The sequence below is a fragment of the Vombatus ursinus genome, unplaced genomic scaffold, assembly GCF_900497805.2.
Source record: "Vombatus ursinus unplaced genomic scaffold, bare-nosed wombat genome assembly UNPS02007344.1, whole genome shotgun sequence".
Taxonomy (NCBI): Eukaryota; Metazoa; Chordata; class Mammalia; order Diprotodontia; family Vombatidae; genus Vombatus; species Vombatus ursinus.
Window position 1 is genome coordinate 6,439,200 of NW_020947122.1, and position 10,539 is coordinate 6,449,738.

Below are 10,539 nucleotides of genomic sequence, written 5' to 3' on the forward strand. Positions count from 1 at the left end.
TGCTACTTATTCAGTTTTAACAGATTAGCAACAGTTCCAGTATTCCACACCCCCTTAGGAACAACAAAATGTTTAACAGTTGTAGCACATGCATTAGGGTGATTATCCCAACTCACACTCACAAGTCCCCAGAGCATGACTACTATGCCCTCTCAGGGCTCTATGATTAGTCCTGAGGGTTTGGGGAGTGTTTTGTTCTAATGTTGTAGCTCACAATCCCCGTGGGTAGCCTTCTTGTCATGACCATCAGTTAAAAACATTAGCTTTTAGGAAGAGTTATCACTAAAATGGTGCACTAAAAACAGCTAATAACAAAACATCCACCCAAAGGTCAGTAGCACCTTCTCCCACAAGTAAATTCACAGTCCTGAATTAAGTGGACTCAAACTTAGATCACATGTAAAAAAGGGGGTAATTACAGCTCATGGAGTTCTCAATATCATCATTATCATCCTTCTCCTTATCATCATCATTCTTCTCAAGATGTTTTCTTTAGTTAAGGTGAAGTATTTATCTTCCATTTAATTTTTTTTTACCATTTAATATTTACCATTTAATCTGTCCTTGGTTCCTGATGTGAAAACTTCATTTAGCTGCTTCTGGGATCCTGCTAGGATTCCAGTGGGAAGATGGGAAGCTCTATGGACTTCCAACATTTAAAAGGTCTTCCTTTTGCCAAGGAATTGGGGGAGGATACAAAGACCAAAGTCCAGGGCTCTGCTCCTCCCACCCAAATCCTTCTCAAGGATTTAACTGGAGCACTCTCTTTACTTTCTCAAATATCTTGACTTGTGAAGTAGGTCCTGATTTTATCTGTGTGGCCACACAGTGTATTACTAAGTCCACCACATAATCAAAACAGACTTCCTGTGAATTTCATGGCAGTTCATCTAATGATTTTCAAAGACTTTACATACTTAAAGTCTTTCATTGATTGATTGAGATGTGTTCTCACCTGATACATGTGACTGGGCTAAGATCTTCCCATGTGATAAATGTACATGGGTTAAATGGAGTGGGGGTGACTGGGCTAAGATCTTCCCATGTGATAAATGTACATGGGTTAAATGGAGTGGGGGTAATTTCAACCCCTCCCTTAGACTGTAAACTTTTGATTATCCATGCCAGTGAAGGCGAGTTTTGTCATGAATAATCCACAAATTGTGAATGATTTATTCAGCTTTTAGGAGGCTAATCATTATAGGGAAACTTGAAATAAGGAGGAAGAAAAAAAACATTCCTTGCTCAGCTTGAAGGTCACAGATTATATTGTAATTAGGGAGCTGTAGGGAACAGGAACATTCCTTTCTAGCCAATTAGATTAGAGAATATGATTCTTTGTTAAGAATATTTTACGGGTTCTCAAGGAAGTAAACATGCAATTACTATATGCCTACTAGGTGTCAGGTATTGTGCTAAGTGCTTTATAAATATTATCTTATTTGATCCTCACAACCATCCTGAGAGATAGATGCTGCTATTATTCCCATTTTACAGTTGAAGAAACTGAGGCAAAGAGTTTACGTGATTTGCCCAGATGCAGCAAGTAAGTACCTAAGGCCAAATAGATCTTCCTAACTCCAGACCTAGCACTCTATCCACTATGCCACTTAGCTGTAAGAACATAAGACTTTTCTGAAAGCACTGACTTTGCTTTATTTGATTAATATTCAGCATGGCAGGGGCAGCTAGGTGGCACAGTGGATAGAGCACCAGCCCTGAAGTCAGGAGGACCTGAGTTCAAATCTGGCCTCAGACCAAACACTTGACACTTACTAGCTGTGTGACCCTGGGCAAGTCACTTAACCCCAACTGCCTTAAAAAAAAATATTCAGCATGGCAAAATTGATGAAGTATTGGGCTTAAAGTTAGTCAAATTTGGGTTTGAATCCCACCTTGGAAATTTAGCCATGTGACCTTGGGCAAATCTCTTAATCTCTCCAAGTCTGCTTCCTCATTAATTACAGTACTTACCTCATTTGGTTGTTGTGGGACTTGAATAAGATAATATTCATCAGTTCTTTGCAAACTTTAAAGCAGTATGTAACTCATAATTCTGCTCACACAATCAAATCTTCGTAGAATTGCATGTGGAATTGGAGCTGGAAGCCTGTATTATTTTGTTGTGCTTCTAAAGAATTTAATACTGCAAAGGACTATAGGTAAGATGAATATTATTACCCCTAGAGATTATGAAGTGTTTTCTTTCTCATGGGAAACTTTGCTTTCTCTTAGTAGAACAATGAAAAGCACTATCTTAACTTGCTGTATAGTCAATTATCCATTAACATGTAAGCTATTCTCAAAAATTTGGAAAAAAAAACACAACTAACCTTTATTTTATATACCTCATTCAATCACCTTCTTTGTAATTCCCTCTCCCAGATTACTTTGTATCACCCTCATGCGACTTTTCTGTGTTCTCAAAAGATTACTAATTGTCCAACTATACTTGGCTGACATGAAGAGTTTGGTTATGGCACCCAGTTAGCATGCCAGTAGTCTGGCTTCTCCTTTGCTCATGAAATAAAAAAAAGTCTTGATTAAGCTGAAATGCTACTGCTCTGAGTTAATTTTTGATGCAGAATTTTTGGGTTGGAAGGGACCATTATAGCTGCCTAGTCCAACCCCTATCCCAAAAGGAAGCCCAACTGTAACATGATAAGTGTTCATTGAGCTTCTGCTTAATGACCTTTGGTAAAGAGGAACCCACTACCTCCTGAGGCATACCATTCCATTTTGAGATAGCTCTAATTATTAAGAAATGTTTCCTCATATGAAGAGTCAATGTGTTTTCTTGCAACTTCCCTCCACTACTCCTAGTTCTGCCCTCTGGGGCCAAACAGAACAAGTCTAATCCCATTCCCATATCACTCACCACAGCTCAGCATCATAGGCATCATTGTTTCAGTCCTGAGGTCTTACTTATCCCTTGCAGGCGGGGGTGGCTCATTAGGGTCGAGGCCCTCCCTTGATCTAGAAAATCCATATAAAATTTTTGGTCCTCCCTTCATACCAGACAAGAAATCTGAATTATTATAGTATATTATACAATACTATACACATTTTATGCATTTCTGAGTTTCTAAATTTTTTCTGTCATTTACTAGTGTTGTCTGTGGCTTTTGCAAAACTCCCAAAAAAATTCCCATTTAATTTCTTGTGCTTCTTATTCTTATATCAAAACCTCGATGGGGAGAAGTACAATACGGGAAGGATAACTGTAGGTCATCAAGACAACTAGGTGATTTCTTACTATCTCCTTACTCATCTTAGGTATCGATTGCCTGTTACCCATTTTTGTTCTGTCACTTTCAATACATTTATTCTCCTTAGCAGAGAAAACAAAAGCAAAGTAAGAATTGAGCAGTTCTCTCTTCTCTTTGTGGTCAGTTGTAATCATGCCACTCACAACCATCACCTTCTCCCTTCTCTCCCGCCCCCCACCCCCAAGGTCCTTCTCTTTTCTTTGATTCTCATTTTTGCATAAATAATACCCAGGGTGGGGTAAAGGGGAACATTTTTTGGGGGGGGCTAGGCAATGGGGTTAAGTGACTTGCTAAGGGTCACACAGCTATTAAGTGTTATGTGTCTGAGTTCACATTTGAACTCAGGTCCTCCTGAATCCAGGGCTGGTGCTCTATCCACTGCGCCACCTAACTGCCCCTTGGGGAACATTTTTTTGTTGTTCTTAGCTTCCCATGACGGTTTTAGCTCATTATGAACATTACCACTCCTGATACTATTTTTAAGGAGTCTGAGGCTAAACTCTCATGTTTATCTTCTGTTACCTCCTCTGATTCTGGTTTTGTTTTTTTGTTTGTTTGCTTGTTTGTTTGTTTTTATGTATGGGGAATGGGATCTGGCATCATTCTCTCTGAACAAAGCCTAATACATTTCCTCCTCAGAGCTTCAGGGATTCCCTTGCAGAGTTTAGAAGTATCTCTTTTTTAATGCTATCAGCTCAAGCCCCTACTGGTTGTATTCCCCTCATTGTTACTTGCCAGTGACTAGTACTCAGTTCCATTTAACCACTTAACATCAATTAGCTTTTGCAAAGGGATATTTACTTCAGAAATACAGCTATAAAAATAGTACCATATATTTCCCCCAACACCTCAGGAGCACAATCTTCCCTACACCACCTCAACCTCTGGGAAGAATGGACTCACTCTTATGCTCAGTGTCTCACCAAGTGCCTGTCCAAATGTGGCATTGCTATCAGATAAGCCCTCATTTCAACTACTGCTGGGATGAGTCTTAAAGGTCATTCACAAAGATCACTGCCTGTTTCTTGGGGCATTGATGCTAAGCTTACTATAAAACCTAGATTCTCCAGTGCTGGGGTACTCATAATCTTTCTTTCTTGACTTTTCAAAACTCACAAGCTCTGTCTCTGATTCCTTTACCTAAAATTAAAAAAAAAAATGTATGCAGAGGCAAAAGGGCAGAAGCCCATTTTACTAGGCCAAATCTTGGTCTCAGTATGGAGGGCCCAAGGTCTCTTTTGTCACAGATTTGTTTCTCACCAGACACAAAAGAATCAAACCAAGAGAGGAGCTGAAGAGGAAACGGCTGAGGCTGTGGTCACTAGAGCCTTTTGGAAGATATTTTCAGCTTTAGCTACCCAGCCAATCAAAAAGACATCTCCCAACCACATAGCAGACCAGAACAAGTTATAGAATATCTAAGCGTACTTAAGTCTCTCCAAGGCACTTCCATTTCAAGTCATCATGATTCTATAAATAGGTTTCCCAGTTTCTCCATGAGGAGAGATACCATCAAAGGCAATCTGTGCATGTGCCTATTCTTGTAACATGTACATATCTTTTAAAAAAATCTACATTGGTTAGATAATTCACTGTGTCTCTATGTCAATACTTTTAGTTTCTATATTTCATTATCTTTGGAATGGCTTCCTTTTACATCTTCAAAGTTTCATCCTTAAGAGCTTCCCATTCCTCCTGGCTTGATTACCCCTACACAGTTTTAGTTCAAGGGATGCTGCCTGTTATTCCTCTCAACTCTTGAGGTATGTTCTTCCAAATTTTAGGGTGCATGTGAGACTCTGCCTGGTCTTCATCTCCTCTAGGAGGCAGAGGGCACTTCTCAGATTCCCTTCGCTTCTACCCCAGGAACAAGTTTATCCCTGTTAGTAAGAATCAGATCCAAACTCTTCTCTGCTTTTGTCAGAGCTCTAGTAGATAATTGGAGTCTCTTATGACTTCTTTATCATGCCCCTATGCCAAGTTTATGATGTTTCCTGAATTCATCTATTTTCTTTTTTAGTAGGTGGTCTATAATAAAACACAGTGACAAAAAAATCACTTTTATTTCTCCTTCTGTTGGCATTCAACCACTACATGGTTCTCTCTACCACACTTCCATTCCTGGTTCTTGAATTACTTGATATGAGCATACCTTCTTCATATAAAATGCTATCAGGTAGCCAATCCAATATAAGGAAAATGACAAGACTACTTAAATTAATGTGCTTATTCTGCGCCATACCAATCGAACTAACAAAGGACTGCTTTATAAAGCTAGAAAAAATAATATTGACTGCATCTGGTAGAACAGAAGGTTAAGAATCTCAAAGGAAATAATGGGGGGAGTGAGAAAGAAAAAAGGGAAAGGGAAAAAACAAGGGATGGAAGGAGACCTAGCAGTACCATATATCAAACTGTACTTCAAATTAGTAAACATTAAAGCAACTTGGTGCTAGTTAAGAAATAGAGAGGTTGAGCAGTGGAACAGATTAGGAATACAACATATAGAAGCAAACAGGCACAGTAGCTTACTGTTTGATCAACTCAAATATCCCAGCCATTGTTATAAGAGCCCACTATTCAACAAAAACTGCTAAGAAAATTGGAAAGTGGTCTGTAGATACAGATGAATATCTCATATGGTATACCAAGATAAGCTCCAAATGGACTTGGATCTAAAGAGTGATATAAATTAGAGGAGCAAGAAAGAAATTACCTTTCAGATCTATGGATAAAAGAACAGTCCATAGACAAAAAGGGGATCAAAAGCAATGGAGGATAAAATAGATAATATTGATTATATAAAATTTTTTTAAATTGCACAAACAGAAATAACATAACTATAAATTAAAAGGGAAACAGGTTACTGGGGAAAATTTTTTGCAGTAAGTTTCTCTAATGGTCTCATTTACGAGATATATAAGGAATGGATTCAAATTTATAAGACTAAAAGTCATTCTCTAAGTGATAAGTGATCAAAGAATATAAATAAAAAATAAAAAGAATATAAATAAATATAAATAAATCAAAGAATATAAAATAAAATATTAAAAAAAAAACTTTGAAAAGTCTTCAAAAGAAAAAATCCAGGCTATCAATGAATGGCCACATAAAAAATTCCAAATCATTAATAATTAAAGAAATGCAAATTAAAGCAATTCCAAGGTTCTACTTCATACCCATTGGATTGGCAAAGGTTACAAAAAAGGAAAATTGCAAATGTTGGGAGAGTCTATGAAAGGTACATTGATGCATTGCCGATGGAACTATGACTGATGGAGCTATTATAACAAATCAAAGAGGAAAATATATACAAAATATTTAAAGCAGCTCTTTTTGTAGTGTCAAAGAACTGGAAACTAAGGAGGCACCCACAATTGGTGAATAGTTGAACAAATTATATGACTAGAATGGAATGCTAGTATGCTGTAAGAAAGGATGAAAGGTGAAGTTTTAGAAAAAACTGATGTGTGAACTGATGTAGAGTGAAATAAGCAGAACGAGGAGAAAATTTTACACTGTGAAAAAAAAACTTCTAAAGACTGAAAAATACCTATCAATTCACTGACTAGTAACAATTCCACAGGACTACTGCTGAAGCATGCTACCTACCTCTTGAGAGAGTGGATGTGACCATTGTGGAAGTCTGTTTGCTTACAATGGATTTTTCCTCCCAAGGGGAGGTGGGCAAAAGAGAAAATATACTTTTTGTTAAGTGAAAAAAAAGCACAATATGCCTACGCAGGTACACATATACATATATATGTGCATGTATGTATGTACACACACAATGTTGCTAGCCAGTATAGCTGCTGGAATAAATTTAGGCTCAATTTTCCCAAATCTACTCTAGAAAAAAAAAAACAACCTAAAAATCTCACCAGACATAAAAATAACAACAAAAACAAAAACAAAAACAAAAAAAAAGAAAAAACCCTGACTTTATCTACCATAAATTGTGCAAGGAGTCAGCCAGAAGCCCGTGGGTGATAGAAAGGGGACAATCAGAAAAGTCAGCATCCTTACTCAGGTAAATAAATGAGAAGCCTCCAAATGAGATCAGAGACTGAGCAGAGATAGGTATGTATGTATAGCCTATAAAGTTCTGAATCCTGAAGCAGAGGGATTGGAGAGTTTCCCTGAGAAAATCCTAGGGCAGAGAGAAACCTACATTGGGCATTTGGAAAGGACTGTGTGATGTATAAAAAGTTCAAGAGGTGTAGTTTCTGGGTAATTAATCATTTTATTAATAATGCTAACATATTATTAGTAAAAGGAGGTCATTTGGCCATCTCTCTTAGACCAAAAGACAAATCATGGAGTCCACTCAATGCCCTTGAAAGAGTGGGTAGTCCTGAGGGTGGAAATCAACTCTGACTAGTCAACAAATAATGAGAGAGAATGAATATTATGAGAGGTGGACCTATTCTAATGAGGGGCTGGAGTACCTGACTTTCATCATGTCATTTACTCCTAAATCACACACCCCCTCCCCCACTTGGGCAATCTAATCAAAGAATTTATCCCCACCCTAACCTAAGTAGAACATAATTAGGCCTCCACACCTGGGTGGTGTCTGAACAATATTGAGGAGAAAGCCAATCCAATATCATCATTAGCAATGTCCTTCAGATGCTGATTTGGCCTAGTAGAGAATAAGGTTTCAGAAAGGAATAAATCTTCTTTCTCCCCAATATTAACAATTAGTTATTTAATAATCTTTTCTCTCAACTGGAAATATTAGGGACTAGGAGCAGTGTCAACCAGTTTGGATGTAGCAGTGCTCAGACTAGAGTACCCTAGGTCCAGGTTCTTAGGACTCTCTCCTAAGATGTCTCTGTTATGCAATCAAAGACCACCATCCTCTCACCTTTATCATACAGGGCCCTGCAGATCCAGCACTCTGCACTTCAAAGATCCAGAGGAGCCTATGCCTAGTCAATGGAGAGAACTCAGGTGTAGGAACTAAGGTCACTCAGGTTGAGACTAACCAGGGCCAACCATCCCACTCAAAAGTGCAGCAGGAGTATACCTTGGCCCTGGCACAAAGTCCCAATTCAGGAACCTTAAGGCCTGAAAGATGTCCAAAGAGGAAGAGTTATAAGATAATCATTGCCAAAATCCCTAACTTGCATGTCAAAGAAAAAATACTTCAAGTAGCCAGAAGGAATAAAAATATCCAGGTAAGAATACACCTGATAGGAACATACAAAACCCAGAAGCTTCTCCTCTAAACAAGCAGTATTTCAAAAGACAAAAGATAGAGGCATCTTTAAAAGCTAAGATTAATATTACAGGCAGAAAAAAATGGACCTTTGCACCTTTCAGGGACACTGCTTAATGTTTTGGTTTCCAAGTGGCTAAATGGAATTGTTTTATATTATTTCTATTTATATTAATTTCTGTTTATATTAATTGTTTTATTTTATTTCTTTCATTCAGTAAATATTCATTGAATTCCTGTAAGTAAAAGTGCTGTGGATGACTTACATTGGCAGCACTCCTTTATATGTATGGGCTGTTCAGAGAGAACTAACATCTCTGGTGTGAAGGCTTGGTGAACTCTTTTCAAGGCTGTTCATCTACCTCTACCTTCACCCAACTCTCATTTGTGGCTCCAAGAAGCTGTAGCATGCATAGTGGCCATACCCTGGTAAACAGTCTCAGCAGATGGGTTGAGAGTAACCAACAGACCTAAAACCTGTTGGTGAGTTAGGGGATTCTACTCCAAGCATGTGAAGACTTTCCCCTGGGGAATGGGGCGATGAGAACAATTTGTTCCAACAGCCTTATCAAGGTGGCTGAAGCAGGTGCTGTGACCTGCTTAGAGCTTGGTCAGACATCAAAGATGCCAAGGCCATCCACTGCATCCCAAACCATCACCAGTCATCCTTATTTTTGTGTAGCTACTGGATTTCAGTGACTCTGGTTTTTTTGTTCATTTGTTTGTTTTGTTTTTAGGCAGTTGGGGTTAAGTGACTTGCCCAGGGTCACACAGCTAGTAAATGTCAAGTGTTTGATCTGAGGCCGGATTTGAACTCAGATCCTCCTGACTTCAGGGCCGGTGCTCTATCCACTGCGCCACCTAGCTGCCCTGATTTCAGGGACTCTGGAGGAGAGAGTGAAGCTGATGACTTTGTGCAACTCTGCCTCACCTAAGTCCAATTCATACACTAGTCAAAACATAATCCCATGATGTCATTGGCAATAGAGGACTTTCAAACATTCCAGATGGAAAGTCAAGACTTGAAAAAGAACTTTAAAATACAACACAAGATTCTAGAGAAATCTAGAAAAGTAAATTTATTTAAGCAATTCACAGGCACTGTTGATGATATTGAAAGGCTAAGCATTTCAATAAGGGCAGAAGGAAAAAAAAGTGTCGTTTTAGAAACTTAATACTTCTTTTTAAAAAATGTACTTTATTTAGTTTATCATTTTTTTCATTTTGCGTTCCAAATTTTTTTCTCTCCCTCTGCTCCTGTCCCACTCATAGAGAAGGCAAGTAATATATCAATTATACTTATGAAGTCATGCAAAACATATTTCCATATTAACTATGTTGCAAAAAAAAAGCAAGAAAAAGAAAATGAAAAAAGTATGTACTTTTTTGGAAAAAGTATATTTCAATCTGCACTCAGAGTTCATCAGTTCTCTCTCTGGAGGTGGATAGCATTTTTCATCCTGAGGCCTTTGGAATTGTCTTAGATCATTGTATTGATCAGGGTAACTAAGTCTTTCACAATTGATCATCATTATGATATTTGTTACTGTGTTCAGTGTTCTCATAGAACCTTAATATCTTCAAAGGGTATTGAGTTAAATAAAATAGAGAATCTAGGGGGTATATTGAGTCTGGGTTGTATTCTGATGGTTTTAAGAAGGGAAACACTAAAGGAAGGGGAAAGGAATGTACTAGTGAGAAATAAGGATGAAGGGAATAGTACTTAGTATTTCTCATAATCAGAGTGTATGAGAAAAATGTATGTATATAAACATGAAGGAAGAGATAGTGGATTGGGCATCAGATCAATCTCATTTTTAACCTTAAATGAACAAAGGAGGGTTGAGCACATACATGTACACAATTTGGTGTAGAAATATATTAAACCCAGGGGAACAGGAAGGGATGGGGGTGGAGAGTAAGAGGAAAGATAATAGAAGGGAGGGAACAGTTGCAATCGTAATAAACTTCCTGATCCTGAAGGGAGTAATTAAAGGAAAAGAACTGGTAAGGGGGGTGAGAAGGGGGGGCGCAGAGACATCAGTG